General features: G+C 63.6%; 10 non-coding genes across 10 annotated transcripts; 6 read left to right on the top strand and 4 right to left on the bottom strand.

The window, feature by feature from the left end:
• Window positions 1–2,207: 2,207 nt before the first annotated feature.
• On the bottom strand, window positions 2,208–2,278 carry TRNAG-GCC (transfer RNA glycine (anticodon GCC)). Its single transcript has one exon. It is a non-coding gene; the product is annotated as a tRNA-Gly (tRNA).
• A 1,660-nt stretch (window positions 2,279–3,938) lies between these two features.
• TRNAL-CAG (transfer RNA leucine (anticodon CAG)) lies at window positions 3,939–4,021 on the bottom strand. The gene has a single exon. It is a non-coding gene; the product is annotated as a tRNA-Leu (tRNA).
• A 635-nt stretch (window positions 4,022–4,656) lies between these two features.
• TRNAD-GUC (transfer RNA aspartic acid (anticodon GUC)) lies at window positions 4,657–4,728 on the top strand. The gene has a single exon. It is a non-coding gene; the product is annotated as a tRNA-Asp (tRNA).
• Window positions 4,729–5,336: 608 nt separating this feature from the next.
• TRNAG-UCC (transfer RNA glycine (anticodon UCC)) lies at window positions 5,337–5,408 on the top strand. The gene has a single exon. It is a non-coding gene; the product is annotated as a tRNA-Gly (tRNA).
• A 316-nt stretch (window positions 5,409–5,724) lies between these two features.
• On the top strand, window positions 5,725–5,796 carry TRNAE-CUC (transfer RNA glutamic acid (anticodon CUC)). Its single transcript has one exon. It is a non-coding gene; the product is annotated as a tRNA-Glu (tRNA).
• Window positions 5,797–9,726: 3,930 nt separating this feature from the next.
• Window positions 9,727–9,797, bottom strand: TRNAG-GCC (transfer RNA glycine (anticodon GCC)). Its single transcript has one exon. It is a non-coding gene; the product is annotated as a tRNA-Gly (tRNA).
• A 1,660-nt stretch (window positions 9,798–11,457) lies between these two features.
• TRNAL-CAG (transfer RNA leucine (anticodon CAG)) lies at window positions 11,458–11,540 on the bottom strand. Its single transcript has one exon. It is a non-coding gene; the product is annotated as a tRNA-Leu (tRNA).
• A 635-nt stretch (window positions 11,541–12,175) lies between these two features.
• TRNAD-GUC (transfer RNA aspartic acid (anticodon GUC)) lies at window positions 12,176–12,247 on the top strand. Its single transcript has one exon. It is a non-coding gene; the product is annotated as a tRNA-Asp (tRNA).
• A 608-nt stretch (window positions 12,248–12,855) lies between these two features.
• Window positions 12,856–12,927, top strand: TRNAG-UCC (transfer RNA glycine (anticodon UCC)). The gene has a single exon. It is a non-coding gene; the product is annotated as a tRNA-Gly (tRNA).
• Window positions 12,928–13,243: 316 nt separating this feature from the next.
• On the top strand, window positions 13,244–13,315 carry TRNAE-CUC (transfer RNA glutamic acid (anticodon CUC)). Its single transcript has one exon. It is a non-coding gene; the product is annotated as a tRNA-Glu (tRNA).
• The last annotated feature ends 2,112 nt before the right edge of the window (window positions 13,316–15,427 follow it).

Raw genomic sequence — 15,427 nt, forward strand, 5'->3', positions numbered from 1 at the left:
GGATGTGAAAATGAATCTTGAGAGGTCCCATTAGTCAGACCAACCTGGCCACGGGCATTGAAGCATGGAGATGCAGCAGTTCGTGGGGAAAACCCAACGGCCAGGCTGACCAAAGCGCATGTGCGGGGTTGGGGTTCCTGATAGACTTCTAGCCGAAGTTTGCTTCCCATTGCCTGACCTACGCTCTCTAGCGTCTCTCCAAATGTCAAGGAACATGTGGAGATGGTACCTATCCCCAGCGCCAAGATTCGCTGTGGGACTTTTTGCCCATCCCCTCCTTAGCACAGATGAGCCCAGTTCTCCAACCCTCTATTCAACCCGTATTGATCTTATCGTTTGGCTGATTCCCCAGGTCAATGGCAGAAGTCAGTCGACTTCTTGCCAAAACCCCTCTGTAGGGGCAAAGTAGACGTCCAACCAACTGCACAAACCTGTCCCGTGTCATTCGTGGGATCTTGGCACAGTCGGATCACCTGCAGGGACCAGACCCTATCGGGGATAGAGATGTTTGCCATCCCCACGGGAGGCTGGCTTGCTTGCCAGCGTGATGTGGGTGGATGTCAGTGGGTGACAGCGATGGACGAAGGTGTCCGTTCCCGTGGCTGGCGTCCACCCTAGCCCGGGGCAAGGGGCTGACACCAAGGAAAGGAGAGAAGCATGTCGCGTGCTGGGAGCTGGAAGAAGGAGTCCAGGGTGTCCAGGGGGTGCACAGGGCTGGCTGGCCAGGTCTGGGAGTGAGGCTGTCCAGTCAAACGGAGGTTGTGCAGATGCCCGGGGCGTTAGGGCACCTCGCGGGCTGCCTATGCCATAGGTCGGAGGGATCCCAGCTGGTGGCGGAGCTGGCGTGAGTCTGAAGAGGCTGAAGGAGGCCAGGGCTGGGGGACATGAGTCGTCTGAGAGAGGGGCATTGACGGCGAGAGGGAGAGTTGGCTGGCGAGAGGGAGAGTTGGCTGTGCGAGAGAGACAGAGAGATAGAGACATAGAGACAGAGACAGAGAGAGAGACAGAGAGATAGAGACACAGAGACAGAGAGAGAGAGAGAGACAGAGAAAGACAGAGAGTGAGAGAGAGAGAGAGAGTGTGTGAGTGTGTGTGTGTGTGTGTCAGTGTGTGTGTGTGAGTGAAAGGGCGGGTGGGGTGAGACAAAGGTGGGGGAGGGAGGGCTGAGCCTGAAGGCTGGTGGGAACAGTACATTTTCAGCCGGTTGGTCTGGGCAGGAACGAAGTCTGTGTGGTCAAAGGGGACCCGCGCCGGCGAGACTGGGATGCTGCTTGGGCTGGGCGGTCAGAGTATGGAGTGGGGCTGGGGTGAGGTGGCAAGCAGCCCAGGGTGGGAGAGACATCGTGACAGAGCTACTGGAGGCCACGTCCCACGTCCCAAAAGGATAGCGAATGCAACTGGACCCGAGACATAAATAAGCCGTCTTCAGGACGCACATTCACGTCTCAGGCAGGTGTCTGGGGCTGAGATGAAAAGAGGTCCGAGGGAGAGAAACAAGGCAGCCTCCTCGACTAAAGTGGTGGATTGGGGTTAGGTTGGGAGTTGCCACATGGCGGTGGTGGTGCCGGCAGAATGAGGGGAGAGAGTGTGGAGTAGCCGGAACACGGTGAATATAGACGGTGCACATGCCACGCGTACACTCGTGTGGTCGCGTTAAGGACTGTGTGACCAACTAGGGGAAAGTGATGAGTTACTCCCTGGAGTCGCGACTTCCTTCCTACTGGAAGGGCAACCATGGCATCATTTTCTGGATGTGAGGAGCCAGCGAGGGGGGGAGAGAGAGAGAGAGAGAGAGAGAGAGAGAGAGAGAGAGAGAGGTCGAGGTCGAGGCGATGAATTGTGAAGAGAAGAGGTGGGGCGAGTGGCTGCAAGCCCGTGGTGCCTGGCGGTGTTCCGTGAAGTGAAATGCGTCGGGCAGAGGCGGTGGCAGGGCAATGAAGAGAAACAGGACCAGGAGGCTGCCAAGTTCTGGTGTCTGGCGCGCTCTCGTGTTTGGAGGGGTTGTTGTCACCAAGCTGTGTGGGTGCGGGGGGGTAGGCTCATCCCTAAGTCAGTCGAGAGAGGCACGGAAGAAAGGGCAGAGGGCCGTCGCGCGTGGGAGCGCAGCCGGTGCCGGACTCGCTCGCGCGCCCCGAGTGTAAGGAGGCGGCAGAGGCGAGCGCAGCTACGCCTTGGTGCTGCTGCAGCACCAAAATGGGAGGGCGTGCTGCATGGGCCGGGAATCGAACCCGGGCCTCCCGCGTGGCAGGCGAGAATTCTACCACTGAACCACCCATGCACCGATGGCAAGCGCCAACGGAAGCTGGCACAGCGGAACTCGCCACCAGCCGCCGCTCACTGGTCACAGCCTGCCGTGGGCTTCCGTCCTATTGGAGCGTCCACGAGAGGCTGGCCCGATGGGGCGAGCAGAAGGGGAGGCTCTCGTCACGTCGAGGGACCTGAGGCGGGGCGCGGAGGGAGAGCGGAGGGAGAGAGGCCGACTGGTCCCATCTTGCGCTTTCTCTGCCGCCCAGGGTCGAGAGACTGCCCGCCGGGGTCTCCAGGGGAAGGACCAGCCGTGGCCCGCGCCCGAATGCCCGTGTGGGCAGGTTTGCTGTGGCGGGCCTTGCTGAGCGCGGATCCCCGGCACAGACCCAAAGTTTTTGTGTTTTGTTTTTGTTTGATTGTTTGTTTGTTTCTTTTGGGGGATGTTTTTCCCCCTCCCCTCCCCCCCCACGCCGGACCGGCCTTCTCAGTTGTGTCACCTGCAGGTGGGGGTGGGGGGGGGGTGTGTCAGCGAGCGGGGGCGGCGACGGGGAACGGGTCTCGCAGCCGTGGCGTGCGGCTCAGAAACGCAGACCAGGTCCGTGGGCGCCTCGCTCCTGCGCTCTGACCCACGCCACCGGCTCGCACTTGGGGTCCGGCCCCCTGGGCTGGTAGGGAGGCTTTAGCGCGAGAAAGGAGCGGAGGAGCGCTTCGGCAGAGCCGCAGCTGGCTGACCCTGGAGAAGGCGCGCTGGGTGTGGCTGGGACGGCCCAGGCCGCGGCTTCCCGCGTGGGGATGCGCTGTGGCGCACAGCTGGTCCCGGCGGGGCCAGGCGTTTGTGGGCGGGTGACGGGGATCTAGGGCTTCCGCTCGTGATTCCTCGTGGGCTGTCTTTCCGGGTTTGGACTCGCCTGCCAGGCTGTGTGCAGGGTTCCCGCTGCCTCTGGCCGGCAGGCGTCCGGGCTGCAGGTGGGTCGGCAGGCAGGTGTTAGCGGGAAGGGAGCACAGGTAGCGAGGTGGGATCGGCGACCTGGCTAGGGTGTCGGGAGAATGGAACGCGCGGCCGGGGTCCGAGGGGTCGGAGGAAAGGACAGGATGTTGGATGGCGTGCCTCTCTGGTGGGAGACGTGTGTGCGGCTCCACGAGCGAGTCGCTCGCTGCTGTTCAGCGGTCAGAAGTTGGAGGGTGAAACCGGGCGGGCTGTGCAGGCCAGGACGCCTCTGGGCAGCGCAGCGGCGATTCAAGGCGGTGGGCGGTGGGCGGTGGGCGGAGGCCGGTGGGAGGAAGGAGGGAAAAGGAGGAATAGGGGGAAGAATCTGGGCTGTGTCTGTTTGGGCGAGTGAGGAGAAGGCGGGCGGAGGAGATAGGCAGGGAAGAGCGTGGAAGGTGGTCGCGGTCGCTCGCTGTGTGTGGGGCCAGGGAAGAGGGCGTGTGAGGTGGTGGGGAGGGCGTCTGTCCGAAGGGCAATTGGTAGAGGGTCGCGGGCGCTGGCGCATGGTCCTGGGCTGTTTCTGCGACAGCCGGCGGGTGGGCAGGAAGAACGGACGTGCCTGAGAAGCGGCGGCGTTTTGGAGGCTTGCTTCAAGGGGGCTGGAGTCTGCAGAGCGGGCAAGGGCTCAAGGCAGGAAGCGGCCAAAGGTGCTCCAGGGTTGCCATGGGCGTTGCCCTCCGGCGGGCGGGCCAAAAGGTCGGCTTGTCAGGAGTGGGATTCGAACCCACGCCTCCAGGGGAGACTGCGACCTGAACGCAGCGCCTTAGACCGCTCGGCCATCCTGACGGCGCGCCGGGGCGCGTCGCCGCTGGCATGGCTGGGACCCGGCGCGAACGCCTGCGCCCTTGGCCGGCGCCTGTCTGGGCTCGGTGCGCAACCGACGGACCGCGCGGGCGGAGCGGGCGCCAAGTGAACGGAGCCGGCTGGCGTTGGCGTGGACGCCCCCGCGTCCCCACCCCGGACCCAAGGGGTCCGCGTCGGGCCGGCCGCCGCCGCCGCACGCCCCAGCCCCCGCGCCTCCGCTCGCCGAACCCCGCAGGGCGTGCGCCCACCGCGTCCTAGGAGCAGCGGCCCGACTGTTTCGCCCGGCCTCTTCCTGCCCCGGCGCGATCCCCGCCTTGGAGACAGCAGGCAGGGCGCACGGGGAGGTTCCACGCCGCTCCGGTACCTGTCGGGGTCCGGCTCCGGCTCCGGGTCCCAGCGGGATCGCAGGGTGCTTTGTTGGGTGTCGGGGTAGGTCGTGCCAACGGTGGCGGGGGGCGGGTGGCAGGTGACGGGTGGCGTGTGGCGGTTGGCGGGTGGCGGGTGGCGGGTGGAAGGCGAGCACGCGCCCGGCCCCTGCCGTCGGGGGAGGGGATCAAGGCAGGGCTAGGCGTCCGCGGTCGGAGTGGGGTCTGGCGTCCCGGCGACCGTCGCCGTCGTCCTCGTTAGTATAGTGGTGAGTATCCCCGCCTGTCACGCGGGAGACCGGGGTTCGATTCCCCGACGGGGAGGCAGCCGTGCTTTTTGGGCCGCCGCCTCGGACCCAGCCTGAGGGCCCTCCTTCTCCTTCCTCCGCCCTCCAGCTAGTCGCAGGGCGCCATCTCGGGCCTGTCCTGCCTGGCCCCTTGGCCCCCTGGGCCCTCTGGGCCCCCTGGGCCTCCTGGGTCCCCTTGGCCTCCTACCTTTTCTTCTCGCCCGCGGCTTGGTCGCCGCAGCCGGGCGGCCTCCTCTGGCCCCCACGGCGCCCAGAGAGCTGCCGGCCCAAAGTGGGTGCCGGAAGAGGCTTTCTGCGAGGCACAGGGCCCGGCGCCCGGTGGGAGGAGGAGGAGTGGGGACCCCGTCGGCGCCGGCCGTGTCCCCGCCGGGCACCTGGTGGGGAAGGGCTCTGGCGGCCCGGGGCGGCGAGGGAGCGAGAGCGCCCCCAGAGGCAGGCGGGCGGAACGGGGCAGCCGCGCTGGCCTTGCACCGGTGGGGCGCGGGGCGGCCTTTGGCGGGGCCGCGGCAGCGCGGAGCTGCGGGCGGGCGGACGGACCGGGCGTCGGGGCCGGGCTGCCCCGGGCGTCGGCGGCGCGCTGGTGGGAGCCCCGGGCCGGCGTGGCGGGGCTGCCCGCGCCGTGCGGCGTTGGTGGTATAGTGGTGAGCATAGCTGCCTTCCAAGCAGTTGACCCGGGTTCGATTCCCGGCCAACGCAGCGGGCGGACCTTTTGCGGAGGTCCCCGTCGCGGAGCTCGCGTCGCAGCTTGGCCTGTGGCTGCGTGCCTGTGCGCCCGGGAAGGAGGCGCGCGGTGTTTGGAGGGTGTGCTGCGAACAGGGCCAGAGCTGCTCGTGAGGGCAGGCCGGTTGCCGCCGGCGTCGCGGGGGCTGGTTGCGGGTGTTTGTTTTAAACGGAAGCAGGGGACAGGCGCCAAGGTAGCGCCCAGTGCTGGGGCCAGAGGCGCTGGGGCCAGAGGCGCTGGGGCCAGAGGCGCTGGGGCCAGGAGGCGCAAGCCGGGCCCCGAAGCCGTCTCTCCCTGGTGGTCTAGTGGTTAGGATTCGGCGCTCTCACCGCCGCGGCCCGGGTTCGATTCCCGGTCAGGGAAGCCTTCCTTCTTTGGCTCTGCCTGCCGACTGCCAGGCCCCTTCACACCTCCCCTTTTGACCAACAGGCTCGCTCGCTTCTCCCGCGCCCCAGCCACAACCTCCCGCGGCTTCCACGTGCGCCCCAACGCTCCCCGCCTACCTTCACCCATCCCTCCTTTTGGCCTCGCTGGCGCCACCTTCGCAACATCAGCTTCACAGCCCTTCCTTGTCAGGTGCTCGCCTCGCTCCCACTCTTTCTCAGCGGCAAAGCCCGCTGGCCAGGTCAGGCTTTCTCCTCCCATGGCCGCCAGGTGACCCGCCACCACCACCACCGCCGCCACCCTCGAACTCTCGGCTGGCCGCGGAATGGGCCAGGACTCTCGAGCGGAGCGGCTTCTGCCAAGCCAAGCCGAGTGGCTGACGGGCCACTTCTCTCTCGGCTGCGGGGGATCTGCGCCTAATGGTTGGGCCACCCGCCAGAGCCACTCATGTCAGCAAGCGCACTGGCTTTCCCAAGGCGTGCCAGACCCTGAGCGCGGGATCCGTGATTGGGCTCCACGGGTGTCAGCGGCTTTGGTAGAAATGGCAGCGGAACTTGAGGAGCCGAGACCACGGGCCATAGCGCTAGGGAGGCAGAGCTGCGACGATCACCCTGGCAGCATGACTATGTTTTTCTTCATGCGGACGTGATATCCATGGGATTCCTGTGACGCGTGGTAACGCGTGTACATCGCGTAGTGATCGATGGTCAACTGAGGGGATGTAGGGCATCCATCCCGTGGGTATCTGTCATCTCTACCTGTTGGGAGCATCTCAGGTGCTGTCTTCCAGGAGCTCTTCGGAAACAAGCACTAATACATCGTTGTTACCCCTAGTCGCCCTGCTCCGCCGTAGAACGTTATTGGAACGTATTCCCTCCATCCAAACGCATGCTCGGACCCATTTCACCAACCTCTCTTCACCGCAGTCACCCACACACCCTCTCCAGCCTCTGGTGTCTATCGTTCTACTCTCTACCTCCACAAGGTGAACATTTTGAGCTCCCAGGATTGGAGTAAGAACCCGCCCTCTCTGTCTTTCTGTGCCCGGCTCGTTTGATGTTCCATCGTGACCTTTAGCTCCGCCTCTGTTGCTGCAGACCAGAGGATTTCGTTCTTTTCTGTGGCCAAATAGTATTCCACGGTGTCTATATGCCACATTTTTGTTAATCCATTTCCCGGCCGATGGACACTTAGGTTGTCTTAGCCACATCTTCCCTACCTGCACGTCCTTCATAGGCTCTCTGCAAGAAGAAAAATATGGCTCTTTCTGCCCGACCTCGCAGGCAGTCAGACCTTACCGTTGTCTTCCCCTGTTCCCTAAAACTCGCTGTTATTCTATTCTTTTTCAAGGTGCACTGATTTCATGCTGTTCAAACACACATGTTTTACCATCAATTTGTAGAGTTAACACAATTGTCACAGCGGTCCTGAGGTGACGTACATCCTCAGCTTACGAAGATAACAGGATTAAGAGATTAAAGTAAAGACAGGCGTAAGAAATTATAAAAGCATTATTTGGGAACTGATGAATGTCCGTATTGAAATGAAATCTTCACAATTTACGTGCCTCTGCCGCAGCTCCAGCCGCTCCCTCCGTTCGGGGTCCCTGACTTCCCGCAACATACACGTGCATGTGCGTACACATGCTCCCGCTCACCGTCGACAGGTTTGAGATTCTCGCCTATTCTGGATGTGAAAATGAATCTTGAGAGGTCCCATTAGTCAGACCAACCTGGCCACGGGCATTGAAGCGTGGAGATGCAGCAGTTCGTGGGGAAAACCCAACGGCCAGGCTGACCAAAGCGCATGTGCGGGGTTGGGGTTCCTGATAGACTTCTAGCCGAAGTTTGCTTCCCATTGCCTGACCTACGCTCTCTAGCGTCTCTCCAAATGTCAAGGAACATGTGGAGATGGTACCTATCCCCAGCGCCAAGATTCGCTGTGGGACTTTTTGCCCATCCCCTCCTTAGCACAGATGAGCCCAGTTCTCCAACCCTCTATTCAACCCGTATTGATCTTATCGTTTGGCTGATTCCCCAGGTCAATGGCAGAAGTCAGTCGACTTCTTGCCAAAACCCCTCTGTAGGGGCAAAGTAGACGTCCAACCAACTGCACAAACCTGTCCCGTGTCATTCGTGGGATCTTGGCACAGTCGGATCACCTGCAGGGACCAGACCCTATCGGGGATAGAGATGTTTGCCATCCCCACGGGAGGCTGGCTTGCTTGCCAGCGTGATGTGGGTGGATGTCAGTGGGTGACAGCGATGGACGAAGGTGTCCGTTCCCGTGGCTGGCGTCCACCCTAGCCCGGGGCAAGGGGCTGACACCAAGGAAAGGAGAGAAGCATGTCGCGTGCTGGGAGCTGGAAGAAGGAGTCCAGGGTGTCCAGGGGGTGCACAGGGCTGGCTGGCCAGGTCTGGGAGTGAGGCTGTCCAGTCAAACGGAGGTTGTGCAGATGCCCGGGGCGTTAGGGCACCTCGCGGGCTGCCTATGCCATAGGTCGGAGGGATCCCAGCTGGTGGCGGAGCTGGCGTGAGTCTGAAGAGGCTGAAGGAGGCCAGGGCTGGGGGACATGAGTCGTCTGAGAGAGGGGCATTGACGGCGAGAGGGAGAGTTGGCTGGCGAGAGGGAGAGTTGGCTGTGCGAGAGAGACAGAGAGATAGAGACATAGAGACAGAGACAGAGAGAGAGACAGAGAGATAGAGACACAGAGACAGAGAGAGAGAGAGAGAGACAGAGAAAGACAGAGAGTGAGAGAGAGAGAGAGTGTGTGTGAGTGTGTGTGTGTGTGTGTCAGTGTGTGTGTGTGAGTGAAAGGGCGGGTGGGGTGAGACAAAGGTGGGGGAGGGAGGGCTGAGCCTGAAGGCTGGTGGGAACAGTACATTTTCAGCCGGTTGGTCTGGGCAGGAACGAAGTCTGTGTGGTCAAAGGGGACCCGCGCCGGCGAGACTGGGATGCTGCTTGGGCTGGGCGGTCAGAGTATGGAGTGGGGCTGGGGTGAGGTGGCAAGCAGCCCAGGGTGGGAGAGACATCGTGACAGAGCGACTGGAGGCCACGTCCCACGTCCCAAAAGGGTAGCGAATGCAACTGGACCCGAGACATAAATAAGCCGTCTTCAGGACGCACATTCACGTCTCAGGCAGGTGTCTGGGGCTGAGATGAAAAGAGGTCCGAGGGAGAGAAACAAGGCAGCCTCCTCGACTAAAGTGGTGGATTGGGGTTAGGTTGGGAGTTGCCACATGGCGGTGGTGGTGCCGGCAGAATGAGGGGAGAGAGTGTGGAGTAGCCGGAACACGGTGAATATAGACGGTGCACATGCCACGCGTACACTCGTGTGGTCGCGTTAAGGACTGTGTGACCAACTAGGGGAAAGTGATGAGTTACTCCCTGGAGTCGCGACTTCCTTCCTACTGGAAGGGCAACCATGGCATCATTTTCTGGATGTGAGGAGCCAGCGAGGGGGGGAGAGAGAGAGAGAGAGAGAGAGAGAGAGAGAGAGAGAGAGAGAGAGAGAGAGAGAGAGAGGTCGAAGCGGTGAATTGTGAAGAGAAGAGGTGGGGCGAGTGGCTGCAAGCCCGTGGTGCCTGGCGGTGTTCCGTGAAGTGAAATGCGTCGGGCAGAGGCGGTGGCAGGGCAATGAAGAGAAACAGGACCAGGAGGCTGCCAAGTTCTGGTGTCTGGCGCGCTCTCGTGTTTGGAGGGGTTGTTGTCACCAAGCTGTGTGGGTGCGGGGGGGTAGGCTCATCCCTAAGTCAGTCGAGAGAGGCACGGAAGAAAGGGCAGAGGGCCGTCGCGCGTGGGAGCGCAGCCGGTGCCGGACTCGCTCGCGCGCCCCGAGTGTAAGGAGGCGGCAGAGGCGAGCGCAGCTACGCCTTGGTGCTGCTGCAGCACCAAAATGGGAGGGCGTGCTGCATGGGCCGGGAATCGAACCCGGGCCTCCCGCGTGGCAGGCGAGAATTCTACCACTGAACCACCCATGCACCGATGGCAAGCGCCAACGGAAGCTGGCACAGCGGAACTCGCCACCAGCCGCCGCTCACTGGTCACAGCCTGCCGTGGGCTTCCGTCCTATTGGAGCGTCCACGAGAGGCTGGCCCGATGGGGCGAGCAGAAGGGGAGGCTCTCGTCACGTCGAGGGACCTGAGGCGGGGCGCGGAGGGAGAGCGGAGGGAGAGAGGCCGACTGGTCCCATCTTGCGCTTTCTCTGCCGCCCAGGGTCGAGAGACTGCCCGCCGGGGTCTCCAGGGGAAGGACCAGCCGTGGCCCGCGCCCGAATGCCCGTGTGGGCAGGTTTGCTGTGGCGGGCCTTGCTGAGCGCGGATCCCCGGCACAGACCCAAAGTTTTTGTGTTTTGTTTTTGTTTGATTGTTTGTTTGTTTCTTTTGGGGGATGTTTTTCCCCCTCCCCTCCCCCCCCACGCCGGACCGGCCTTCTCAGTTGTGTCACCTGCAGGTGGGGGTGGGGGGGGGGTGTGTCAGCGAGCGGGGGCGGCGACGGGGAACGGGTCTCGCAGCCGTGGCGTGCGGCTCAGAAACGCAGACCAGGTCCGTGGGCGCCTCGCTCCTGCGCTCTGACCCACGCCACCGGCTCGCACTTGGGGTCCGGCCCCCTGGGCTGGTAGGGAGGCTTTAGCGCGAGAAAGGAGCGGAGGAGCGCTTCGGCAGAGCCGCAGCTGGCTGACCCTGGAGAAGGCGCGCTGGGTGTGGCTGGGACGGCCCAGGCCGCGGCTTCCCGCGTGGGGATGCGCTGTGGCGCACAGCTGGTCCCGGCGGGGCCAGGCGTTTGTGGGCGGGTGACGGGGATCTAGGGCTTCCGCTCGTGATTCCTCGTGGGCTGTCTTTCCGGGTTTGGACTCGCCTGCCAGGCTGTGTGCAGGGTTCCCGCTGCCTCTGGCCGGCAGGCGTCCGGGCTGCAGGTGGGTCGGCAGGCAGGTGTTAGCGGGAAGGGAGCACAGGTAGCGAGGTGGGATCGGCGACCTGGCTAGGGTGTCGGGAGAATGGAACGCGCGGCCGGGGTCCGAGGGGTCGGAGGAAAGGACAGGATGTTGGATGGCGTGCCTCTCTGGTGGGAGACGTGTGTGCGGCTCCACGAGCGAGTCGCTCGCTGCTGTTCAGCGGTCAGAAGTTGGAGGGTGAAACCGGGCGGGCTGTGCAGGCCAGGACGCCTCTGGGCAGCGCAGCGGCGATTCAAGGCGGTGGGCGGTGGGCGGTGGGCGGAGGCCGGTGGGAGGAAGGAGGGAAAAGGAGGAATAGGGGGAAGAATCTGGGCTGTGTCTGTTTGGGCGAGTGAGGAGAAGGCGGGCGGAGGAGATAGGCAGGGAAGAGCGTGGAAGGTGGTCGCGGTCGCTCGCTGTGTGTGGGGCCAGGGAAGAGGGCGTGTGAGGTGGTGGGGAGGGCGTCTGTCCGAAGGGCAATTGGTAGAGGGTCGCGGGCGCTGGCGCATGGTCCTGGGCTGTTTCTGCGACAGCCGGCGGGTGGGCAGGAAGAACGGACGTGCCTGAGAAGCGGCGGCGTTTTGGAGGCTTGCTTCAAGGGGGCTGGAGTCTGCAGAGCGGGCAAGGGCTCAAGGCAGGAAGCGGCCAAAGGTGCTCCAGGGTTGCCATGGGCGTTGCCCTCCGGCGGGCGGGCCAAAAGGTCGGCTTGTCAGGAGTGGGATTCGAACCCACGCCTCCAGGGGAGACTGCGACCTGAACGCAGCGCCTTAGACCGCTCGGCCATCCTGACGGCGCGCCGGGGCGCGTCGCCGCTGGCATGGCTGGGACCCGGCGCGAACGCCTGCGCCCTTGGCCGGCGCCTGTCTGGGCTCGGTGCGCAACCGACGGACCGCGCGGGCGGAGCGGGCGCCAAGTGAACGGAGCCGGCTGGCGTTGGCGTGGACGCCCCCGCGTCCCCACCCCGGACCCAAGGGGTCCGCGTCGGGCCGGCCGCCGCCGCCGCACGCCCCAGCCCCCGCGCCTCCGCTCGCCGAACCCCGCAGGGCGTGCGCCCACCGCGTCCTAGGAGCAGCGGCCCGACTGTTTCGCCCGGCCTCTTCCTGCCCCGGCGCGATCCCCGCCTTGGAGACAGCAGGCAGGGCGCACGGGGAGGTTCCACGCCGCTCCGGTACCTGTCGGGGTCCGGCTCCGGCTCCGGGTCCCAGCGGGATCGCAGGGTGCTTTGTTGGGTGTCGGGGTAGGTCGTGCCAACGGTGGCGGGGGGCGGGTGGCAGGTGACGGGTGGCGTGTGGCGGTTGGCGGGTGGCGGGTGGCGGGTGGAAGGCGAGCACGCGCCCGGCCCCTGCCGTCGGGGGAGGGGATCAAGGCAGGGCTAGGCGTCCGCGGTCGGAGTGGGGTCTGGCGTCCCGGCGACCGTCGCCGTCGTCCTCGTTAGTATAGTGGTGAGTATCCCCGCCTGTCACGCGGGAGACCGGGGTTCGATTCCCCGACGGGGAGGCAGCCGTGCTTTTTGGGCCGCCGCCTCGGACCCAGCCTGAGGGCCCTCCTTCTCCTTCCTCCGCCCTCCAGCTAGTCGCAGGGCGCCATCTCGGGCCTGTCCTGCCTGGCCCCTTGGCCCCCTGGGCCCTCTGGGCCCCCTGGGCCTCCTGGGTCCCCTTGGCCTCCTACCTTTTCTTCTCGCCCGCGGCTTGGTCGCCGCAGCCGGGCGGCCTCCTCTGGCCCCCACGGCGCCCAGAGAGCTGCCGGCCCAAAGTGGGTGCCGGAAGAGGCTTTCTGCGAGGCACAGGGCCCGGCGCCCGGTGGGAGGAGGAGGAGTGGGGACCCCGTCGGCGCCGGCCGTGTCCCCGCCGGGCACCTGGTGGGGAAGGGCTCTGGCGGCCCGGGGCGGCGAGGGAGCGAGAGCGCCCCCAGAGGCAGGCGGGCGGAACGGGGCAGCCGCGCTGGCCTTGCACCGGTGGGGCGCGGGGCGGCCTTTGGCGGGGCCGCGGCAGCGCGGAGCTGCGGGCGGGCGGACGGACCGGGCGTCGGGGCCGGGCTGCCCCGGGCGTCGGCGGCGCGCTGGTGGGAGCCCCGGGCCGGCGTGGCGGGGCTGCCCGCGCCGTGCGGCGTTGGTGGTATAGTGGTGAGCATAGCTGCCTTCCAAGCAGTTGACCCGGGTTCGATTCCCGGCCAACGCAGCGGGCGGACCTTTTGCGGAGGTCCCCGTCGCGGAGCTCGCGTCGCAGCTTGGCCTGTGGCTGCGTGCCTGTGCGCCCGGGAAGGAGGCGCGCGGTGTTTGGAGGGTGTGCTGCGAACAGGGCCAGAGCTGCTCGTGAGGGCAGGCCGGTTGCCGCCGGCGTCGCGGGGGCTGGTTGCGGGTGTTTGTTTTAAACGGAAGCAGGGGACAGGCGCCAAGGTAGCGCCCAGTGCTGGGGCCAGAGGCGCTGGGGCCAGAGGCGCTGGGGCCAGAGGCGCTGGGGCCAGGAGGCGCAAGCCGGGCCCCGAAGCCGTCTCTCCCTGGTGGTCTAGTGGTTAGGATTCGGCGCTCTCACCGCCGCGGCCCGGGTTCGATTCCCGGTCAGGGAAGCCTTCCTTCTTTGGCTCTGCCTGCCGACTGCCAGGCCCCTTCACACCTCCCCTTTTGACCAACAGGCTCGCTCGCTTCTCCCGCGCCCCAGCCACAACCTCCCGCGGCTTCCACGTGCGCCCCAACGCTCCCCGCCTACCTTCACCCATCCCTCCTTTTGGCCTCGCTGGCGCCACCTTCGCAACATCAGCTTCACAGCCCTTCCTTGTCAGGTGCTCGCCTCGCTCCCACTCTTTCTCAGCGGCAAAGCCCGCTGGCCAGGTCAGGCTTTCTCCTCCCATGGCCGCCAGGTGACCCGCCACCACCACCACCGCCGCCACCCTCGAACTCTCGGCTGGCCGCGGAATGGGCCAGGACTCTCGAGCGGAGCGGCTTCTGCCAAGCCAAGCCGAGTGGCTGACGGGCCACTTCTCTCTCGGCTGCGGGGGATCTGCGCCTAATGGTTGGGCCACCCGCCAGAGCCACTCATGTCAGCAAGCGCACTGGCTTTCCCAAGGCGTGCCAGACCCTGAGCGCGGGATCCGTGATTGGGCTCCACGGGTGTCAGCGGCTTTGGTAGAAATGGCAGCGGAACTTGAGGAGCCGAGACCACGGGCCATAGCGCTAGGGAGGCAGAGCTGCGACGATCACCCTGGCAGCATGACTATGTTTTTCTTCATGCGGACGTGATATCCATGGGATTCCTGTGACGCGTGGTAACGCGTGTACATCGCGTAGTGATCGATGGTCAACTGAGGGGATGTAGGGCATCCATCCCGTGGGTATCTGTCATCTCTACCTGTTGGGAGCATCTCAGGTGCTGTCTTCCAGGAGCTCTTCGGAAACAAGCACTAATACATCGTTGTTACCCCTAGTCGCCCTGCTCCGCCGTAGAACGTTATTGGAACGTATTCCCTCCATCCAAACGCATGCTCGGACCCATTTCACCAACCTCTCTTCACCGCAGTCACCCACACACCCTCTCCAGCCTCTGGTGTCTATCGTTCTACTCTCTACCTCCACAAGGTGAACATTTTGAGCTCCCAGGATTGGAGTAAGAACCCGCCCTCTCTGTCTTTCTGTGCCCGGCTCGTTTGATGTTCCATCGTGACCTTTAGCTCCGCCTCTGTTGCTGCAGACCAGAGGATTTCGTTCTTTTCTGTGGCCAAATAGTATTCCACGGTGTCTATATGCCACATTTTTGTTAATCCATTTCCCGGCCGATGGACACTTAGGTTGTCTTAGCCACATCTTCCCTACCTGCACGTCCTTCATAGGCTCTCTGCAAGAAGAAAAATATGGCTCTTTCTGCCCGACCTCGCAGGCAGTCAGACCTTACCGTTGTCTTCCCCTGTTCCCTAAAACTCGCTGTTATTCTATTCTTTTTCAAGGTGCACTGATTTCATGCTGTTCAAACACACATGTTTTACCATCAATTTGTAGAGTTAACACAATTGTCACAGCGGTCCTGAGGTGACGTACATCCTCAGCTTACGAAGATAACAGGATTAAGAGATTAAAGTAAAGACAGGCGTAAGAAATTATAAAAGCATTATTTGGGAACTGATGAATGTCCGTATTGAAATGAAATCTTCACAATTTACGTGCCTCTGCCGCAGCTCCAGCCGCTCCCTCCGTTCGGGGTCCCTGACTTCCCGCAACATACACGTGCATGTGCGTACACATGCTCCCGCTCACCGTCGACAGGTTTGAGATTCTCGCCTATTCTGGATGTGAAAATGAATCTTGAGACGTCCCATTAGTCAGACCAACCTGGCCACGGGCATTGAAGCGTGGAGATGCAGCAGTTCGTGGGGAAAACCCAACGGCCAGGCTGACCAAAGCGCATGTGCGGGGTTGGGGTTCCTGATAGACTTCTAGCCGAAGTTTGCTTCCCATTGCCTGACCTACGCTCTCTAGCGTCTCTCCAAATGTCAAGGAACATGTGGAGATGGTACCTATCCCCAGCGCCAAGATTCGCTGTGGGACTTTTTGCCCATCCCCTCCTTAGCACAGATGAGCCCAGTTCTCCAACCCTCTATTCAACCCGTATTGATCTTATCGTTTGGCTGATTCCCCAGGTCAATGGCAGAAGTCAGTCGACTTCTTGCCAAAACCCCTCTGTAGGGGCA

The sequence above is a fragment of the Pan paniscus genome, chromosome 1, assembly GCF_029289425.2.
Source record: "Pan paniscus chromosome 1, NHGRI_mPanPan1-v2.0_pri, whole genome shotgun sequence".
Taxonomy (NCBI): domain Eukaryota; kingdom Metazoa; phylum Chordata; class Mammalia; order Primates; family Hominidae; genus Pan; species Pan paniscus.